The following is a 23,533-nucleotide window of genomic DNA, read 5'->3' on the forward strand; positions in this document are numbered from 1 at the left end:
AATTGTGGACCAGAGCATCCCTGGGTGACATCCCCAGATAGGGAATGAGAGCAAAGTAGTTGCTGCATTTGGTGTTCATGTACATGGCGAATAGGTCACAGCAAGGTTGGCCCCATTTGCGGAAAATCTCTTCTGCAACTTCTGTCTTCAGGGATCACTCTGAGGCATCAGAATTGCTTGACTCAGCTTGTCTACTATCACATTGGACTTCCCCAGAATGTGCATTGCTACCAGAAAGCGTTGAGTGCCCATCACCCATTTTCATACTCTTTATGCCTCTCATCAAAGTGGGTTAGACATGGTTCTCCCTTGCTTGTTAATGTACCACACTACAGACATGTCTGATTGAATCGCTATTGTCCCAGTGGGAAGAGAGCTGTGAAGTCCTTGCAACGCATATAGCACTGCTCTCATCTCCAGAACATTTATGTGCAAGTGGTTCTCATGATCCCACCAGATACCTTGGACCATCATTCCCAGATAATGCCCCCCCACCCTATCTGGGAAGCGTCCGTGGTCAAGACTGCATTTTGTTGAGGCAGAACAAGGGGATGACCTAGATAAAGCTGATCTGTATGTAAACACCATCTTAGATCCTTCTTGCAGGAGTTTGTGATGAGTATTTGGTAGGAGAAGGGTAGATCCTTCATTGACCACTGGGCAAATAGTAGCCACTGAAGTACTCTCATGTGTAGACGGGCTGGGGGAACTAAAATGTTAGTCATAATATAGGCATATACAATGTGAACATACAAAATGAAATTTTGACAAATGCTAGATATAATCACCCCAGTGAAAATAATGAATGTTTAAGTGGTGCAACTCTAACAAATGTTAATGAAAGCTTGAATATTGTGAATTTGTCCCGCATTGAAATTACAGATGCCATGCGTAAAGTGTTAATGAAAGGGCCCAAATTTATTCCCACAAGAGTACCAACTCTAGCAGACATTCTAATTGATGTAAAAAAGTTCTGTCGTAAGTTACATTTGAAAGTGCATTTTAATTAATTAAGTAAGGTAAAAACATGCAATACACCAGAAGGAGATGGATTAATTAATTCTAGTGGTCATGAAATTGGTGCTGACCCAGGGGATGATGAATTACTTAATCTCAGTGTTTATGAAATTGATGCAGATACGCAAATACTAGATTATGAAGCCATTACTGGTAGTAATGAACTTGATAATATTGATTCTGTTGGGGAGGAGGGGTTTGTACAGGGTATGGATTACTGTCTTTGTCTAAACTGATTGTGGAAAGTGTATTTATGCCCCCAAAATGCTCCCATGCTATCAATGTGTTTGAAGCTACAGTTTGTGCCATGGTCGAACATGAATTTGAAAGATTTTGTAGAAGTCATATCAAATATAATCTCAGTAAAGAAGAATGGTTGGCTTTAAAAGAGTTTAGAACTACTTTAGATTTAATTGTTGTTCGACAAGCAGATAAGGGAGGCAACTGGGTGATCATGAATATTGAACAGTATGAAAGCATGGTTCAGGCGCTATTAGTGGAAGGCATATATACCAGATTATCTGGGAACCCAGTAAAAAATCTCAATGAAGATGTGTTTGAGATATTAGACAGGGGAGAGAGGTTGGGTTTCTTAGGACCTAAAGATGTTCGAAAACTTGTAGTAAAAGAGCCCAGGGATCCTTACTTATATGCAATTCCCAAGATCCATAAATGTTTAAAAACCTCGCCAGGTAGACCCATTATTTCTGGCATAGGTTCTTATGTGGAAAAAGTTAATTTATTTTTGGATCATCATTTTAAAGACTATTTGAATAGAGTTCCATCCCACATTAGGAACATGGGTCAAGTATGTAAAGAGCTACGTAATTTGGAATGGAACCCAGATTATTTTTGGGCGACCATTGACGTATCTGCTTTATATACGAACATAGAAAAAAGATGGGGCTTGGAAGCAATGGCTAGGTTTATGGGGGAAGGCCCCCAAACGTCCTTTTTGTTGTCCCTGCTTGAATTTAGTTTAACACATAATTATTTCAAGTGGAAAAATTAGTTTTTTCTTCAGTGTAAGGGGACAGCCATGGGCGCTGCATTTGCACCTATTTATGCCTCCATATATATGGGTGAATTTGAGAAGACATTCATGTATGTGAATGAATATTTTATTCATCATGTTATTTATTACAAAAGGTACATAGATGATCTCATCTTGGTATGTAGAGGGGATCAACTCAGATTTGTTAGATTTATGAAACAGCTGAATGAGAATTATTATGGTTTAAAATTCACTTGGGAGTGTAAAATTAGGAGCATAACATACCTAGATGTTGAATTTTATGTGAATGATCAAGGTAAAGTGCAGTACAAACCATATCAAAAGCCAACATCAGTTAATAATTTCCTGTACGCAGAGAGCATGCATCCTCCACATTTACTAAAGTCATTGCCTTTTGGGGAATTTAAATAATTTTTGCTAACACTTCTGAAAGGCAATTTAGGGAGGTTTTTCTTGGTGAAACCCATGAAAGATTAGCCAGCAGAGGGTACTCGGAGGATGCTTTGTGGATGGCCTGAAGGAAAGTGGGTCACACAAAAAGATATGGTTGGAATTCAGGGAGAAAGGAAGAACAAATAGTACAAGAGGAAGAAAGATTATTTTTTGTCACTAAGTTCTCTCATTTTTCTCCATTATTGGAAAAAATTGTAAAGCAGGTGTAGAACGTGGTGAATGAAGATACTATGGTAGGCTCCCTGTTTCCAAGACATGTGACAGTTTCGTACAGCAGGTATAATAATGTAAAGGAACTTGTTAACAAAAAAATTCAAAATAATACAGATGGCAAAAGAGTTGGCACATTTAGGTGTGGTAAATGTAAGGTATGTGAGAGGGTTAAAAATATGCATGGCCTGAAAATCAATGGAAAGACATATTACTCTAGAGAGAGTTATGATTGCAATTCATGCAGGGTGATCTATATCATAGGATGCAACTGTAATGATACATCTTGGTACGTTGGGTAAACAACTAGAAAGGTTAAGGTGCGTATTTTAGAGCACCTAGGGGACATAAGAAGAAATAACTTGGAAAGTCCAGTGGCAGCTCACTTCATGTTAAAACACAATGGATCAGTGGGAGGGTTATTCTATAGTGTGTTGGCCAGACCCAATGTTAACTTTGGAAATTTTAGAGGAGAACTTAATAAGTTAGAATGCAGAATGATATTAAATTATGGTACATTGTACCCCAAAGGCATGAATTTAGACTGTAATATGTAATGAATAAGGAAGAATATAAAATTTCGTAGTTGGTTTGAAAATGTTTCATAATCGATCGTGTGTTATGTTTATATATAATATGATATAATATATTATAATATGGTATCCAACAAACATGAACAAATGCAATATGGAATTAAATGAAAATAATTGTGTTACAGTCATATTTGCACTGATTTAACTCTATATTCCAAGTTTATCTAGTTGATGTAGTACACTCCCATTTAAAATGCATATTTTCAAGATATTGTGAATGTCAATTATTTTCTTAAGACAACATTTCTGAAAGGTAGGGTTTATAATAAAAAGTTGTGTTTATGTATTTATGTATTTACACGTTGGTAATGAAATCATATTGAAGTGTCACTAACCATTTTGCATGCAGAAAATGAATAGGTATTTATAGGAAGTGGTGCCACTTTAAAATAAGGAGCAATTTATGTGTTAATTGATTAAATACTTTCAGGCACTGGTGTATAAAAGGAGATGCATTTTGTATTTGAATTGTTCCTTGAAGGCAATAAGTCGAGGTACCAGAATGATGTATGGAGAATAAACAAGATAAATATTTTCCAGCAGTCTAGCGTGATGTTCGTTTCATGGTGATAGCAATCTCGTGTTTTTTTAAGTTCTATGGGAACTAAGAGAATGGTGGATGCCATAGTCCCTAGAACTTGAAGAACTATCCTGGCCTGTACTTTGTCTTTGTTCAGCAAGACTCCACAAATTACCCGGCAAATGGCAAGAAAATGGTAATGAAGGTAATCGCAGTAACCACAGCTAACTCAGCAACCACAGAAAATCCGTTTATTGCACACTGACCAACACAAGACAACGAAAAACGAATATCCACTGTTGAAAATTTCCACAAAAGTTAAGCGCTTTCATCTACAAATTGCAGACTTCATCAGAACAATTAACACAAGCATCAACATAATTATTTATACTACTTTTGGCGCCAAAGCTTTTGAATTTTCTTAAAGATACATCACTATAATAATATGATTAAGCATAACAGGGTATGCTTAATAGTTTTTAACAAATGATCAGAAACCATATGTACACATTATAGTGATGTATCTTTAAGAAAATTCAAAAGCTTTGGCGCCAAAAGTAGTATAAATAATTATGTTGATGCTTGTGTTAATTGTTCTGATGAAGTCTGCAATTTGTAGAAGAAAGCGCTTAACTTTTGTGGAAATTTTCAACAGTGGATATTCGTTTTTCGTTGTCTTGTGTTGGTCAGTGTGCAATAAACGGATTTTCTGTGGTTGCTGAGTTAGCTGTGGTTACTGCGATTACCTTCATTACCGTTTTCTTGCCATTTGCCGGGTAATTTGTGGAGGCTGTGTTTCATTCATTTGTTCAGCAAGAATCTGACTTGGTTGTGCGTTAACGATTGGTTAATGTTTCTATCCTTTCTGGTGTCAGTTTTGCTGTCATGGTGGTTGAGTCTATATCTGAGCCTAAGAAGACAATGTGCTGTGATGGCGATAAGGCAGATTTTTTTTAGATTTATTCTAATACCTGGTCTGGTGCACAAGGATAGAGTCTCGTCCCTGGCGTGGATTAGTTGGTGCTTGGTGGTAGCAGTGAGCAGCCAGTCGTCTAAGTACGGAAACACCTGGAATCCCTGACGTCTCAGGTGAGTCGTGACCACTGCCATACATTTGGTGAACACTCTGGGGAATGTAGTGAGGCCAAAGGGCAGTATTCGAAATTGAAAATGACTGGCTCCCAGCCAAAAGCATAGATGTCTTCTGGAGCACTAGTCCATTTTGATATGGTAGTACGCGTCTTGAAGATCTATGGAGAACATCCAATTGTCTTTTCCAATAAACAGAAAAATTGACTGCAGAGTGATCATACAGAACTTCAATTTTTTTACAAACTTGTTTAGCTTGCTTAGATCTAGAATTGATCTCCAGTCCCTGGTCTTTTTTGGAACTAAAAAGAATCGTAAGTTCTGGATCCTATTTGCTCTGTGGGGACTTCTTGGATGACTCTTTGTTGAAGCAGCAAGATGACCTCTGATGTTGCACGATCTATTTGAATGGGTGGCACATCTGGTAAAGACCGAATGGGATGAGATAACCTCTGGAAATTATATTTTGTACCCATTGATCTTGGGAAATTTGTATCCAGGCGCTTGGGTACAGTGAGAGACAACCCCCGACTGCCTCCGGAGACGGACAGTCAGGCAACCCCTCAGGGGAGATGAAAAGGACAATCAAAGAAAGCATCTCTATCACCCTGGTCTAGTGGACCCCCTCTGCCGCAAGTGCAGCATCTTCCATTATAACCTCCCTCTCTGCATCTAGGGGAGTGCTGACCTTGTCTCTAAGGGAAACCTTTTTGGGATTTATGGAACCAAATTTTCTCTCCTGTTTGACCCTTGGGATAGGGTCTAGAAGGAGGGGAGAAACAGACTATGACAGCAGATAAGGTTTTCCCTTCCTGCTCGCACCTGGTCAAAGTCTCTTTTACCTGAGGTCTAAAAACAGTTGAACCATCAAAGGGGACATTGGTAAAGGAAAACTTAAAGGATTCCATAAAGTTGCATAGATGCATCCAGGAATATCTCCTAAGAGAGATCCCTGCTGTGGCTGCCCTGCTCACTCCATCAGCTGCATAGGAAATCAGCCTCATGGAGGAGTTAGCAATAGAGATAAGGGTGGAGAGCTGCGCAGATACCTTGTCAGCGGATCCTGAAACTACTGAACCCTGAAGGGTATTTCCCATCTCCTTCAGGAGATCCCTTTGAAGTCTAATAAAATGGGACAGGTAATTCAGTGATTGTAAGGTAAATGCTTCTGAAGAAAAGGTATGCTTTCCATATCTATCCATCGTCCTGGACTCTTTATTAGGAGGATGGATATTTGAGGATTTCTCTGACAACTCCTTCTTCATGGCTGCTGCTACCACCATAGCATCCACAGGAACTCCCTTAGAAAAGATTTGTCTTCCTGTGCGGACATAAATTTGTTTGGTCTCCTCATGACAGACTCCACTGTGTCTGGGGATGTACAAGCTTTCCGGGATATGACCCCTAAAAGTTGGTCATATGGCGGTGTCACCTAGGAGTTGGAAGATCAGGAACCAAAATTCTCAAGGCACACTGATTCATCCTCAGTAGGCTTAGAGGTCTTCCAATCACTCCTCTGTCTAAGAATTTCAAGAATGTCCGCAAAGGAGACATCCTCAGAGGGGGGTCTTGGGGACCCTTGGGGACCCTTCTGACTCATCCAAATCAGTGTCCGAAGTAACAGGTGAGTTAATGTGCTTCCTCTTACAAAGTCTCTTCTGAGGGACCTCTCTGGCGGGATAATCTGGGGAGGTCTTGGAAGAGGGGACACTTCCAATGGGAGCTCCTTGTGGCTCTGGTTCCCTATGCTTAGGGGCAGTCAGGGGAGAAGAGGTTGCTACCAGCTGCTGGAGGGGCATCAGGTCCAACGACAGGGCTTTGGCACTAGACAAAGCTTTATCGCTTCGAAAGCCTTACCACCCCACTCCAAAGAAGAGCTCTGCTCTGGGGAAATGGAAGGTCGACTTTGAGCAGGAGGGACAGGATCCGAAGTGGATGTGGGAGACAAACTCACACAAGCCAAAGCGCCGAGAAGGAGGGTTGGTTCTGAAGAATAACCGGGGTGACTATTCCTCTCGGAGTCGACCTAAGAGCGTCAGCTCCCAGACCCCTTGGCTCCAGACTGAGCCAATGAGGATAGAGTTATCGGTTCCGAGGAAGCAGGAAGAATTTGCAGAACCAAGGGTTCCAACATTAAAGGCCCCGAAGCAGTAGACTCTGTGAGTGAAGCAGTCAGAGGAGGAGCTGTAGCCTGAAGATGGGATGGCTCCAAAGCCTTTGGGTCCGGAGGAGCTAAACTTTTTGCCAGCGCTGGGTCACAGAGCAGCCTCTTCACCACCCACTCGACATCCCCATCAGAAAGTGTCCTGGAGGAACGGGTGGAGATAGAAGGAGATCTCCTCCTGTCCAAAATAGGAGACCTCAAGTTTGGTGAAACTGGTTCCAAAACAGGTGAGTGTCTCGACAGAAAAGGTTGTCTCGACACCAATGAAACAGATGGCACCGAGACTGAAGAAGCAGAATTGGAGCCAAAACTCATTGGCTCCGTTACTTTAGATTTCTTTGATGGTTCTGAAGCCGGAACCGATGGAGATTTTCTTTTATGAGTCTTGGGATCTGTCTGACCATGTTACAGCTGTTCCTGGAAGGAACTAGTCATAAGGCCCCTATCTATAAGTTTCCTTTTCCTTTCATTAAGAACCATAGTGCTGAAAGCATGACAGAAAGTACAAGGTTCTTGTAAATCAGCCTCTCCAAGACAGTACACACAGCTGATGTGACTGTCAGTCAATGACATTTTTTGAGAACATTTGTCACATTTTTAAAGCCAGAAGGGTGGTGTTCTTTATGTTCTCTGTCTTTATCTTTAGACATATTCATATCAAGAAGAAATAACAATACAACAACAAAAAAACAATAGTACAACTATATGGGTAGAAGAAAAATATGTCAATTTTTTTTTTTTTTTTAAAGAAGGAGAAGGACTATCACTCATGGAGGATAGGCCCTCTAATTTAAATGAGCAACTATGGCCCTCTAACTAAAACGGGTCATACAATTCTAAAGAAAAGGGGACAGGGGAGCAAACACTCACTACAATCACTCAGACAACAGGAAAAAACTAGTTAAGTAGAAAAAAAGTGAAGAAATATAGTGAAAAATATCGAGAAATATCAAAAATTTTACTTAGCCAATGAACCAGTAAGAAGACAACCTTGAAGCTTTTGCGGCAAACGAGATCTGGAGAATTGCCGTGAAGCACCATGGGATAGGGGATAGCCTCGAGGCAGTAAAAGCTCTAGATCTTTAGTACCCATCAAGCAAGAATTATGGCGAGATAGGACTACATAACATAAAATGTTTATTGTCTGCTCAAGAATAGGGGCCAAAGCCAAAAATGAGGAACAAAGACCCAAAATCAAGAACAAGTTTGAAACATTACTTTAGTTGACTTAGAAACATAATAGAACAAGTTGTGCATCAACCTACGCTATTTGAAAAATCTCCACTTTGCTCAAGAAACAGAAACACAAATTAATTATTCTAATCCACTTAATTAATAGAAAAACAAGTCATGCATTGACTACAATTGTCTGAAAGCCTTCTCAACTACTTTATGTAAGAATCAGGAACAAAGCCAGAAGTGAGAGATGAGGACCTAAAGTCAGGGACAAGTCTTAAATAGTGCTGTAATTCTCTTAGAAAGCTAGTATCTTTGCTCAAGAATCAGGGAAAAAGTCAAAAATAAGGAGGAACAAAGATCCACAATCAGGGACAGCTTTTAATTATTATTAGAATCCCCTTAGAAAGTTAATATAACAGGTTGTGCCTTAACATAACATTTTATGAATAAAAAAACCTTAAGATAAAATTATATGAATAAAAAAGTCTGAAGATAATGGCTAGCATTACTAAATAATTATCAGAGATTTAAAAGAAAATCAACATTCTTCAATTAAGATGTCAGTGCACTGCAATAATAAGGCAAAATCAGAGTCTGCTGAGAGCTCAGGCCAGCTGCTTTATTGGAAGATCATTTAAAATTGCTCTAAGTCATGTCGAAAGTTAATAAAACTCCAGGAAGTGCATCAACATATGTTGCATGAAAATAATAAGTATGAAGATAATGGCTGGCATTATTAAGTGACTAATCCTCCATGATTTACCACAAATTCTGATTTAAAATGGAACAATCAAAAAAATATATGCAGCAAATCAGGATATACAAAATAAATCTGGGACAGCTGAGAGCTCCGGCTGCTCAGCAAGCCTATCACATCAAATATTCACTAAGTGTCGCTTGTCTCATGCATTCAGAAGAGACAAAGCAGTGTGTGGGCTCAAGATATTTATTGTACATAAACATGCAAGGATCTGTTATTACAACTTGTATTTAAGCTGCTTCACTCATTACGTCAAACACACTTGCATGTGCATCTCCATTTATGCCTGCATTCACTCTGGCTAACTATACAAAATGTCAGTGTTCTTCCTCGTGCTCAGTACTTGTATGCACGTGCTATCTAGCTATAGTGGCTGCATAGGAACAATACACTCAATGATCTACATCCTCCCTCGTTGATTTGTCTGACATGCAACAGAAGAACAAGACAATCTACATGCTAGATAACATTTCAATAGTAACAACAAATCAGAACTCAAGCCCAAGCCGCTGTGTATGTTTGCAGTGTCACTATGACACTGCAAACATTCCAGAAACTTCAGACTCTTCAAATTGCTTTAATTAATGCAAAAACACTTTTGTATTTATTTCAAATACTTTTATCAGTATGTCGCAATTTTGACATTTGATTTATCGCTGTAATTATTTTGAAAGTGTTAAACGCTTCGCCAAACATTCGGCTACTGAAAAATCATTTAAATGAGTTTAAGTACCTTTGAATAACCACTGATCTTTTGAGAGTTCACTCCAGTATATTTCTCCTCTTAACTACGTGCCTCTTGGCTTGCGTGTTCCTTCAACTTCGGATCCCATTCTGGCACCATGTCTCTTGTCTCATGCATTCAAAAGAGACAATGAAGTGGTGCATGACAGAAAGTACAAGGTTCTTTTAAATCAGCTTCTCCATGACAGTACACACAGCTGATGTGACTGTCAGTCAATGACATTTTTTGAGAACATTTGTCACATTTTTTAAAGCCAGAAGGGCGGTGTTCTTTATGTTCTCTGTCTTTATCTTTAGACATATTTCTATCAAGAAGAAATAACAGTACAACAACAAAAAAACAATAGTACAACTATATGAGTAGAAGAAAAATATGTCATTTTTTTTTTTTTATAGAATGAGAAGGACTAGCACTCAGGGATGAAAGGCCCTCTAATTTAAATGAGCAACTATGGCCCTCTAACTAAAATGGGTCATACAATCCTAAAGAAAAAGGGATAGGGGAGCAAACACTCACTACAATCATTCAGACAATAGGAAAAAACTAGTTAAATAGAAAAAAAGTGAAGAAATATAGTGAAAAATATGGAGAAATATTGAAAAATTTTACTTAGCCAATGAGCCAGTAAGAAGACAACCTTGAAGCTTTTGCAGCAAATGAGATCTGGGGAATTGCCGTGAAGCACCATGGGATAAGGGATAGCCTCGAGGCAATAAAAGCTCTAGATCTTTAGTACCCATCTAGCAAGAATTATGGCAAGATAGGACTACATAACATAAAATGTTTATTGTCTGCTCAAGAATAGGGGCCAAAGCCAAAAATGAGGAACAAAGACCCAAAATCAAGAACAAGTTTGAAACATTACTTTAGTTGACTTAGAAACATAATAGAACAAGTTGTGCATCAACCTACGCTATTTGAAAAATCTCCACTTTGCTCAAGAAACAGAAACACAAATTAATTATTCTAATCCACTTAATTAATAGAAAAACAAGTCATGCATTGACTACAATTGTCTGAAAGCCTTCTCAACTACTTTATGTAAGAATCAGGAACAAAGCCAGAAGTGAGAGATGAGGACCTAAAGTCAGGGACAAGTCTTAAATAGTGCTGTAATTCTCTTAGAAACTAGTATCTTTGCTCAAGAATCATGGAAAAAGTCAAAAATAAGGAGGAACAAAGATCCACAATCAGGGACAGCTTTTAATTATTATTGGAATCCCCTTAGAAAGTTAATATAACAGGTTGTGCCTTAACATAACATTTTATGAATAAAAAACCTTAAGATAACATTTTATGAATAAAAAAGTCTGAAGATAATGGCTAGCATTACTAAATAATTATCAGAGATTTAAAAGAAAATCAACATTCTTTAATTAAGATGTCAGTGCACTGCAATAATAAGGCAAAATCAGAGTCTGCTGAGAGCTCAGGCCAGCTGCATTATTGGAAGATCATTTAAAATTGCTCTAAGTCATGTAGAAAGTTAATGAAACTCCAGGAAGTGCATCAACATATATTGCATGAAAATAATAAGTATGAAGATAATGGCTGGCATTATTAAGTGACTAATCCTCCATGATTTACCACAAATTCTGATTTAAAATGGAACAATCAAAAAAATATATGCAGCAAAATCAGGATATACAAAATAAATCTGGGACAGCTGAGAGCTCCGGCTGCTCAGCAAGCCTATCACATCAAATATTCACTAAGTGTCGCTTGTCTCATGCATTCAGAAGAGACAAAGCAGTGTGTGGGTTCAAGATATTTATTGTACATAAACATGCCAGGATCTGTTATTACAACTTGTATTTAAGCTGCTTCACTCATTACGTCAAACACACTTGCATGTGCATCTCCATTTATGCCTGCATTCACTCTGGCTAACTATACACAATGTCAGTGTTCTTCCTCCTGCTCAGTACTTGTATGCACGTGCTATCTAGCTATAGTGGCTGCATAGGAACAATACACTCAATGATCTACATCCTCCCTCTTTGATTTGTCTGACATGCAACAGGAGAACAAGACAATCTACATGCTAGATAACATTTCAATAGTAACAACAAATCAGAACTCAAGTCCAAGCCGCTGTGTATTTTGGATTGGGTCTAGAAATTCTACCCGATCTAGTTGCATAAAAATTTTGACTGGGCTTAGCAACAGGGACAGTCTCTGATGAATTCTTCTCAATAGGAACTTTGAGGATTGCATCAGAATTATTTGAGGTAAGTACACTGTCCTCTGAAATCTGAACAACTGCAGAATCACTCTGAGAAATAGTCTTTGGCACAGGCAATCTGCCGCGTCACTGGTTCGGAGACTGGAAGTATATGTCTTCGGTTCCTTCTGAAATCAATTCCTTACAATTGAACAATATAAGATCTTGGTTCTTCACAAATATTTTTGATAATACCCACACAGTCATATTCTTTAGATGTTTGCATTCTTACGATCTCTTCTTGTCTTAATGGTCTAAGAGGTTTGCTAGATTTATCGTAGTACAACCTTTGTGACTGGCGTTTTTTCAAAAGATGAGTCTTGACCAATCTGTTGTTGTTAGTATTTGGAATCAATAGCTCTTTACTGATTGGCAAAGTTGTTCTTGTCTGTCTAATCATTAATATCTGAGCAGGTGAACCAAGTAAATTATCTTGAGGAATGTTTCTGAGATTGAGTAGGTTAAGAAAAACATCGGTACTATCTCTCTTGGATTTCTCTAACAAACATTTTGCACTTTGAACTGCACATTCAGTTAATCCATTGGACTGTGGATACTCAGGAGTACTAGTAACATGGACAAACTCCCAAGACTTAGCAAATTTCTTGAACTGTTGACCTGTAAACTATGTACCATTGTCAGATACAACATTGTGCCGACTACCATAGACAGAAAAATGTTTCTTCAATTTGTAATGACAGTGCTAGACATTAAGCTAGGAAGAAGGTCGATTTCAAACCAATTTGAGTAAATAAATATAACTAAATAACATTGACCATTCCATTCAAAAATATCAGTAGCAACCATCAACCATGGCAATTCAAGAATCTGGTTTAGTTGAAGTGGTCCTTTTTGTTGGTGCAATCTAGTACTATTGCAAATAGAACATCTAGAGTTTCCATCTCTATATCTTTAGACATAGAAGGCCAAAATACTATGCCTCTTGCCTTCTTTTGGTAGAATCAGTACTCAGGTGACCATCTTTTAAATGCATCTTGATCAAACTTGAAAGCACGAAAAAGCAAAATAGCGAAACGGTATATAAGCAAATTCTTTCCCTGGGAAAGAAATCGCTTGCCATTTCCATGACTGTAGCGTGATCTCAGAGTTGGTATAGTTAAGTAGGGTGGGTGTAGGGGGCACAGCCCCCCACTTTATGTAATGTTTTACAATTTTTTTGTTTTTTTTGTGGAACAGCGATTTATTTTCCCTTGGAAAAAAATCTCTGTTCTAAGTGATTGAGATTGTAAGCTTTCGCTTACATGGATTCGATAAATCATTTTTCACTTTTTTAAGTGTTCGATGATTTAACATAGACCCATTCCTGTTGTAGTGCTGAATGGATAATCACTTTATGACCTTTCGTGATGATTTCATCTTGCATCATGAGCTCGTCTCAGTAGGAAAAATACTTCTGTATGTCAAGTGGTAGACTGGTTTGTCGCACTGGCCATCCTTGACTGATAAAATGTTTCAGCTTCTGGAGAACAGGGTCTAAAGCTGTGTGATTTCTGAGTTCATCAAGATGTGATGAGGAAAAATTTCTGACTTCCATGACTTCAAAGTCTTCTTTCACATTGTCATGCTGTTCTGTTGTTTGTCTGGGTGCTCTTGACAAAGCATCTGCAAGGTAAAGATATCTGCCTTTTGTATAAACAATACTGAAATTGTACTTTTGCAATTTTAATATCATGTATTGCAAGAGTGCTGGGGCTGAATGTATTGACTTTTTCAGAACTGTCACTAGAGGTTGGTGATCACTCTATTTGAACAGGTTTGCCATAAATATAATCATGGAACTTCGAACATGCGAACACTACTGCCAAAAGCTCTTTTTCAATTTACACATACTGCATCTCAGTTTTGGTTAATGTTCTGGATGCATAGGCTACTGGTATACCTTTGTGAAGTCATGCTGCACCAAAACCATACTTAGAAACATCACATGAAAGAGTTACTGGTTTGTGAACATCATAATATCTCAATGTGGGTGGACTGGCAATTTTTTGTTTCAGAACATCATATGCTCTTTGGTGTTCTAACCAGGACCAATTTACATTTGTGTGTGTCACCTCTCATAGTAGTGCTGAAAGCTCACTCAGATCTAGGATGAACTTTCCTAAATAGTTGACTATACCTAGAAAATGTTGCAAAGATGTGACACTGTCTGGAACTGGCATGTCAGTAATTGCTGTTTGCTTATACGGGTCTGGTTGTTAGCCATAACTAGTAAGCAAATGACCCACATAAGTAACACCTCTCAGATTGAATTTACATTTGTAAGGATTCAATTTAAGATTGACTTCACATGCACACTTTAGAATTTTCTTGCGGTTTCTATCATGTTCGTCTTCACTATTGCCCCCTATAATAATGCCATCTACTATGATAGCACACGGATAACCTGAAAGAAATAGGTCCATGGAGCACTGAAATACTTCACTGGCAGAATTTATCCCAAAAGGCATTCTCAAGAGTCTGTATCTACCAAATGGTGTACTGAAAGTGGTTAACAATGAAGATTTGTGATCCAGCGAAATTTGCCAAAATGAACTTTTTGCATCCAAGACTGAAAAAAAATAGTGGCATTTGGCATAAGAGCTGCTACTTCTTCTATTGTGCACATCTGATGATGAGGACATTTAAGCTCTTTGTTTAAATCACTGGGATCAATACATACTCAAATAGCATCTGAACTTTTCTTATGAGCTACGGCCATGGAAGATACCCATTCATTTGGTTCTTTAACTGGAGTTATCACACCTAAATTCACTATTTTGTCTAGAGCTGTTTTCACTTTGCTCTGCATTGCTACCAGAACCTTCCTGGCTGGTCTGACAGTTGGGTTTACTTCATGGAATATTCTGTGTAAAACTGTCATGGTTGTTGAGACTTATATGATGAATCTCTTTAATGAATGAAATCAGTCCCATTCTCAAACTGTCTCAGAGGCCTAGCAGTGACTGCATGTGTCTTTTGACTAAGTAAAACTGCAAGTCATAGCAGTTCCCTGCTGAACAGCATGTGAGAACTTCTGTGCCATCAGTCTGAATCTCTTCACCACCATAAGCAGCAAGTTTCACATACTTTGCTGAATCAAGTTTCTTACCACCATTTACTTGGGCAAACATTTGTGCTGATATAACTTTGCACTCAGACCCAGTATCTACTTTTAGCTCTATAGGTTTCCCATTAATCGGAACAGTACAAAATATTTCACTCTTTGCTGACAACTGATAACCTCCTGCGTTAACAGCTTCATCAATCACAAAGACTCCATCAACATAGAAAGTTTGCTCATGGCCTTCTATCTGATCTACTTACTTCTTTGGATGCTCTCTTTTAACACAAGTCTATGACACTTTGGATCTGAAGAGGCTTTTGAAATTATTCCACTTTTTTACATCCGTGACATTGCTGACCAAAAGCTAAACACTTTTCTCGTCTAGGTTCATGGTTGCCATCACAATTATGACAGTTAACAATAAGGTCTGGGGTAAGAACAACTTCTTCGGTTTATGGTTAAGGTTGGTGTTTATACCCCTTTTTCATCTTAGCTTTATATTGTACACTATCAACATTCACAGTTAGATACTGCAAGCACATTTTTCTCATTTGTAAGCATGTTTGTGTGCTTTTCTGTAAGCTCATATATTTGACAGATCTCTATGGCTTTGCTCAAAGTTAAATCACTATTCAAAGCAAAATCTTTCTCACTACATCATCACCACCACCACACTCAAGTATGTCTTTTATCAACTCATCTCGCATATCAGTAAATCTGCACGTTTTTCTTTTATTTCTTAAGTCAGTAATATATGCTGCTATACTTTCACCAGACGTTTGATTTCTTGTGTAAAATATGTGCTTTCCATTGTAATATTTGTTTGAGGGTTGCACATTTCTCTAAATTTACATTTTAAGAACTCAGGGTCTTCCCACTTTTCAGTCTGTATCACAATATTGTGGTTCCCCCCTCCCCTGCATACACAGATGAACGTTTCCTCTCAATGGCTTCCAAGCCTGCTAAATTAAGAAGTATGAAGGCTTTTGTATGAAAATATATTCTTGCTCAAACACTCGTCAGTTCTCAGCAATATTGTTATCAAACAGCAGCTGTTCAGTTCTGCGATATCCATCTGCCATCACAACAAAATACATTTAAATATAAGCATAGACCAGGTACTTGTAATTATGTTCAAGTTTACAATCTCTTTGAAAGGGCTTCACTATGACACTGCAAACATTCCAGAAACTTCAGACTCTTCAAATTGCTTTAATTAATGCGAAAACACTTTTGTATTTATTTCAAATACTTTTATCAGTATGTCGCAATTTTGACATTTGATTTATCGCTGCAATTATTTTGAAAGTGTTAAACGCTTCGTCAAACATTCGGCTACTGAAAAATCATTTAAAGTACGAGTTTAAGTACCTTTGAATAACCACTGATCTTTTGGGAGTTCACTCCAGTATATTTCTCCTCTTACCTGTGTGCCTCATGGCTTGCGTGTTCCTTCAACTTCAGATCCCATTCTGGCACCATGTCCCTTGTCTCATGCATTCAAAAGAGACAATGAAGCGGTGTATAGGTTCAAGATATTTATTGTACATAAACATGTCAGGAACTGTAATTAGAACTTGTATTTAAGCTAACTGATTCACTCATTACTTCAAACACGCTTACATGTGCATCTCCATTCGTAACTGTATTCACTCTGGCTGACTATACAAAATGGCACTGTTCTTGCACGTGCTCAGTACTTATATGCACATGCTATCTAGCTACAGTGGCTGAATAGGAACAATACATATAATGATCTACACTAAGCTTGAAAGTATCGGCCAGCATTGCTGACTTATTTACCAGTATTCCAATAATTGTACAAAGGTGGCATGAGGGACGTTCTGCAAGTGACAGGAAAAAAATAAGGTACAGTTGAGAGCTCTGTTTAAGTCAGGTTCATTTATCTAACTCAACCTAGGTGCCTTGTAGACAGCAAGCAATGCAGACAGAACTAGAGACCACACATCACTGGAAACATTTTTTTTTTCTAAAACTAATGCCAGTTGGTTGAACCCCAAAGTTACAGGCTAATAGCAGCACTGTTGTTGTGCAATGTGAAGTGTGGTCATCTGAGTAGTGCTCAAACCAGCACAGGTCTCCCAGCTTTGGCTTTTCAAGTTCTCTTCTCCCTGTCCTCAGGACTGTCCAGTATGGCAGAGCTCAAACTGGCAGCAGCAGTCCATCCAAAGCAACTACTATAGCGTTCTTCCCTCCATGTTCTTTCCGCTGATGAATCGGCAGTTTCAAAGCACATTAAGCAGCCATCCAAAACAGATACAGATCTTTTGAACTGGAAAAGACAGTAAACAAAAATGCCAAGAGCCCAGCTTTTTCTTAAGTTTTGCAGGCTTCATGGCATTCTCTATCATTGATTGACTGTGTTTAAAGATAACAAGCCAGTTCATAGTTTCATAGGTAGGTACTAGGCTATTGGCCCAAGGGCCTATGTAAGCCTAACCAACAAGGTTCCCTGGCTTACGCCACCCAAGAAAGTTATTTTCCTGTGCCACTATCGAGCAACGACACAGAAGTGATCCCCAGGGTGTATTTCCTATTTCCCATCCACTCATCAAAATTTTTCTTGAAGAGTGCTAATGAAGAACTTTGCTTGACATAGATGGGTAGCCTGTTCCAGAGTATGGGAAGTCTCTGGGACAGGAATCTATCCCTCCAGCATGTCCTGTTTATTGTGTTGACAAGGTTTAGGTCCCTAGAGTGTGTAGCTCAGAAGGATTGGGATTTCTTTAGGTGTAGTATGTCCAACAGCTCTGGGTTTGACATAGCTTTATATGTTAGGCAGAGATCACCTCGTAGTAGGCGATATGTTACGGAGTAAAACTGGAGTTTTTTAAGATGGTCAGTGTAGGGCATTTGTTTGAGGCCAGTAATCCTCTTTGTGAGGTACTTCTGTGGCCTTTCCAGCTGCTGAAGATATCGTGTGAGGTACATTCCAAAAGGGGCATTGTACTTTATAATGGGGTCTAATGAGTGTCAAGTAGAGGGGAACAATGACCTCTTTTTTCCTGTATGAGAACCCTTTTATGATGAGGTGTGCCACGTAGAAGGACTTCCTGACTACTGTGGCAATGTGACTATCAAAGGAGAGACTACTGTCCACCTGGGTCCCAAGGTCTCTTATCACACATTCAGTGTTAAGTAGATTGCTGCCTATGTGGTAGTTCATGGGTACAGAGTTTTTACCAAAGGGGATGGCACTGCACTTTTTGGCATTAAGCTTGAGGCCATGGCTCTGACACCAGGCATCTGTCTCATGGAGGCCCTTCTGTAGGATGTCCACATCATTTGGGGACTTGACTATAGCTCCTAGTTTGCAGTCATCTGCGAACATCATTAGCCAGAGGCCTTCTGTGTTAGCCTGTACTTCAGAGAAGTAGATACCAAACAGGAGAGGTCCCAGGACTGAACCCTGTGGTACTCCACTTGTCACTGGTTTGAGGTCAGATCTGGAGTCTGCAACTTTTACAGTGTGGGTTCTGTCAGTGAGCCATTGACAGCCCATCTTGTGATGTAGGGATTTATACCTAGTTTAGTGAGTTTAGCTATAATTCCAGAATGGGGGGTGGTGTTGAAAGCCTTGGCGAGGTCAAGATAGGCTGTGTGAACCACCTTACCCTCATCTATGGCTTTGGTGACTGCCTCAAAGAAGTCGATCAGGTTCAGGAGGCATGATCTGTCTTTCACAAACCCGAACTGGGTGGAATTCAGAGTTTGGAGGTCACCAATGTCTTTGTTTATGAGTAACATGATGATATGTTCCATGGCCTTGCAGACCAGGCTCATCAGGCTAATAAGGCGATAGTTCCTGGGATCAGTGGTGGCTCCCCCTTTGTGGAGTGGGGATAACTGTTGCTGTGCGCCATTCAGTGGGCACAAAGCCTGATGTGAGGCTATTATTGAACATGGTGCTTAGGTGGGGAGCCAGTTCGTTCTGAAGTTTGTGTAAAACGCAGCCTGGGATGTTGTCCGGTCCCATGGATGCTGTGTTTTTGGCTTTAGAGAGTGCAGCTTTTACCTGCATAGTTGTAATTACAGGGACTCTGCATTCTTCCTGTATAGATATGGGCCCTTTAGGGGGTGAGAGGGGGTAAAGTCAGCACTGACCCTTTCTGCCAGGATGTTGGCAATATCAGTTGGTTCTGTAATTTTCATGCCGTTGTACTGTAACTCAGAGCAGATCTGGGTGTTGCCATCGAGATTCTTGACAGAGCTATAGAATGCTTTGTGGTTGTCCTTAGAATTAGTGGTGATTATGTTTTTGTAGCTAGCTTTGGAGGATCTTATAAGGGATCTCAACTTCTTACTGAGGCTGACCAGGGAGCTCCTCCACTCATGGGATTTTACTCTCTTTTGCAACAGTTTCCTCCTTCTGTTGTACAGTTTGTTTATGGCAGGAGACCACCAGATTGGCTTCCTTTTTTTGGAGGATAGCATCTTGGTTCTGTTTGGGATAGTATGATCCATGCACTCATATAAGTGCTTATAGAGTGCATTTGTGTAGGATTCAGCAGTTGTAACTGCATTGTCCATCTGCATGGGTGTCATGAAGTTCACCACTTCTGTCTTAAGAAGCATGAAGTTGGCTTTGGAGAAAATTTTTACTGTGGTTTCCTTAATGGGGGTGGTGGAAGCGGGATGTGGATATCAAGGGTGATTCCCTTATGGTCAGATCAGACCAACGAGGAGTTGACTTCAGGTGTGGAACACCGGTCACTCATGTTGGTAATGACTAGGTCTAGGATATTGTTGCCCCTGGTGGCAGTGTGGATAAGTTGATCCAGGGCATTGGAGTTTATGAATTCCAGAAAGCGTTGAGCTAAGGAGTTGGTACACGAGTAGTTTTCCCAGTTAATGGTGGGGTAGTTGAAGTCGCCCATTATTAGGGTGTTTAGTTAGAACCCTAATATTTTCCAGTACATCAAGAAAAGGGGAGTGGGAATCCTGGGGCATGGTGGGGAATCTGCAACAAGCTACAATTTGGATTGCAGTTTTGCCCAGAGTTAGTTGCACTTGGATAACCTCAGATACATTATGCTGAGCAACTAGCCTGGAGGTGTGGATATCCTTAATGAATATGGACACACCACCACCTTTGGTGTTTTGGTCCAGGGTACATGGCCAAAAAGTGTGGTATGAGTTATAGCCTGGTAGTGCAGGGGTGATCTCTGGAGCATTGAACCAGGTTTCAGTCACTGCACAGATATCGATGTTCTCCATTTTAAGGAGTGCCCCAAGTGAGTGCATTTTGAGATTTAGACTTCTAGCATTGAGTGGCATTACCCTCATTTTTTGCTTACCTGTTCCTGTTACGGTGGTGAATTTGTCATTTGAGCCTTGCCTAAAAATGGCACTATAGGGGTGGCAAGAGCCTTAGCCAGTATCTGGAATCCCAAGGGCAACAGGTGCAGGCCATCTCTGGCAAAGCATCATGGTCTGTCGACCATGTCATCCCAAGCAGACAGATACTGGAACCCCTTAGAATGACACCAGAAGCTTAGCCAATTGTTGAAATCAATCATTTTGTCCTTGTACTGCGGTATAATTCTGGGCGATGGCAGAATGCTACTCAGGGTTGGGTCATACCTGCCTGGGCTACAAGATCGGAGAGCTCTTCCATGTCTCTTTTCATGTAGTCCAGGGCGGTACATCTCAGGTCATTCACACCAACATGGACAATGACAGAGTCATATTTGCACTTGTTGAGGAGTGACCTGAGTGCATGGGTTATGTGGCGGATCCTGGCATCTGACAGGCAGCTGACAGTAACCTTCTCCTTGTTTAGCCTGGTGAGTGGGACATCAGTGCGCCTGACTATAGAGTCACCTATGACTAGTGTGTTGGGTACGTTGTTTTGCCTTATTGGCTGTGGTTGAGGGGCACACTGTGTCTGTGGGCTGTTGGGCACACTGAGTCTGTGGGTTATGTGTCATTTGGGTTGTGTTGGGGGATGGAGGTTGCTTGAGTTTCTGCTTTGGAGGTCTCTGTTTCTTGAGCAGATTATTATTGAGAGCCTCCGAGAATGTTTTTGTGCTACTATGTGTTGATTTTGGTGGTGTAGATTTAGTGAGACTATGTGATGAGTGTGGTGTGGTGCAAATGTTTACCTTCTCCTCTTGACTGTTAAGTTCAGTTTTGGTTGGAGAGAGCTTTACCTCTAGTTTGGCTAGATAAGTGCATCTCTCACAGGTTGTAGTGTTGGGTGGTAGGAGGAGAGGGTTGTCTGTGTACATGAGGCAATTTCTACATTGCCCCAAGATGCCCAGATTCATCAGATAGACAGGAGAGAACACTGGGAGCTGACCCTTGGATATGCCTGAATAAAAAACTATTTTCCTCTAGATAAGTGAGGAAAGTAAGTACCAAAACTGTTTTCCTCAAGGTAATGAGGAAGATAGAGTGCTATAGTAATTAGTAGCTTATTTAGTGCTTAGTCAAATCAGAAAGTTGAGAGAGATAGAAAAGATCGCCCGAACGGCCAATAACTACAATTTCTGGGCCATAGTAGAAAAGACTTTGCATGCTGCCTTGGCTAATTGTAGCACTGTTTTAAAGGATACCAAGAGTTTTTTTAAATGAGCTATCTAAACAAAATGAAATTATCGTAGGACAATGTTTATTTGTAACTCTGGATATTGAATCATTGTTCACTGTTATACCCAATGAATGGGGAATTGAAAATGTCAGAGAATTATTGTGTGAGAGAAACACCCCTGATACTAAGGTGAAACTTGTTTGCACACTTTTGGAAATCATCCTAGAAAACAATGTGTTTATTTTTAATGATGTTTATTATGCAAAAAAAGTTGGCGTAGCTATGGGCACAGCTTGTGCTAATAGCTATGCCAACCTATCCCTATCTAATTGGGAAGCTAAACATGTACTTTCGAATAATGAATACCAGGTTAACATCAAATGGTATAAACGTTTGGTGGATGATATTTTTTTTGTTGTGGCATGGCTCAGAGCAGCGGCTACAAGAGTTTATTTTATACTTAAATCAGTTGAATACTTTTTTGAGATTTACCTATGAATATTCTGATAAAGAAGTAGAGTTTTTGGATGTTAAAGTTACTAAAAATAATTTATCCACTGTGTCTACTACTTTGTATAAGAAAACTGTTAGAAAGAATAATGTTCTACACTATGGCAGTATGCATCCGAATCATACAAAATTCAATGTGTTGAAAGAACAGATATTTCAAACTATGAGACTTTTTAATGATGATGATAGTCTCATTGTTGCATTACAAACACTTAAACAAGAATTTTTAGAAAGAGGCTATAGTAGTAAACTTATTGATTCTCAAATAGCAGAAGGATGGCGGCATAGATCAGGTAAGTGCCAGCCATACTTTTCCCCCCTCCCTGCTAGTATTAACAAAAGGGATAATATTGACAATACTTTCTCAAGTGATGCTTCCACTGATACCTCTAGGAATAAACTAAGGATGCCATTGACCTTTGCCAGTAATGTGCATGTAGCATGTGATATTATTAAAAAGTACTGGGATATTCTGTCTACTGTACATGAGTTGAATGGGGTCATTGGCACACAGCCAGATTTTGCTTTTAGAAATAATAGATCACTTAAGAGTCAGCTCTGTTATCGATCCTTTAATACTAAATCAACTACAATATCTGATAGACTTGGTGTATATATGTGTAGGAAATGTATGGCCTGTACACATATACATATTGGTAATCATTTCACACATTCCACTTTGGGTTTTAAGACAGATAACTGCTTTTTATGCAGATTGTTGAACAAAAAATGTTGTCTATTTTTGCTACTGTACTACCTGCTTCTCATTTTACATAGGGAAAACGAAACAGGGTGTTTAAGGATAGAATACATGAACACCTTAGGGATATCAGGAATGTTAAAGAAACCAGCACACTATCACTACATGTAGCTAAAGAGGGTAAAGAACATAAATTTAGCTTTATGGTACTAGAGATTCTGCATAGTACCAAGAGAGGAGGTGACATATATAATAGAACAGAATCTAGTGAACAGAAATGGATTTTGCGCTTTCAAGCTGATAAACCTCCTGGTTTAAACAACAGAGTTTCCCTGAAACCCTTCCTTAAAGCACGGCCATTAAAGCATTGATCTCTCTTTTAATATTTTATCATGTATATTTCAATAGTCCATCTTTTATTATTTTTTTACTATTGTATTTACCACTTTTAAGTGCATATTGTTCATTTAGTCTGTTTTATTCAATTTTTTAACGATCTATAGATTCTACAGATGTATTTTATCACATGGCTTTTAGCTATGATGCACATTATCTCTGATTTTTGATTGGATGTTTTAGTGTTTAAAAATGTAACTGCTATTCTATCTTTGTTGGTCTGATGAAGCGGATGTTATTCTGACAAAGCGCTTACCTACTACAATAAAGGACATATTGATTTTCACTGCTGTGTGGAACCAGATTATTTTTCTTCATCTTGTATTCTCTGTTTTTTTCAT

Source organism: Protopterus annectens, chromosome 11.part0 (assembly GCF_019279795.1).
Source record: "Protopterus annectens isolate FY-2018-M chromosome 11.part0, PAN1.0, whole genome shotgun sequence".
In the NCBI taxonomy this organism is placed as follows: Eukaryota; Metazoa; Chordata; order Ceratodontiformes; family Protopteridae; genus Protopterus; species Protopterus annectens.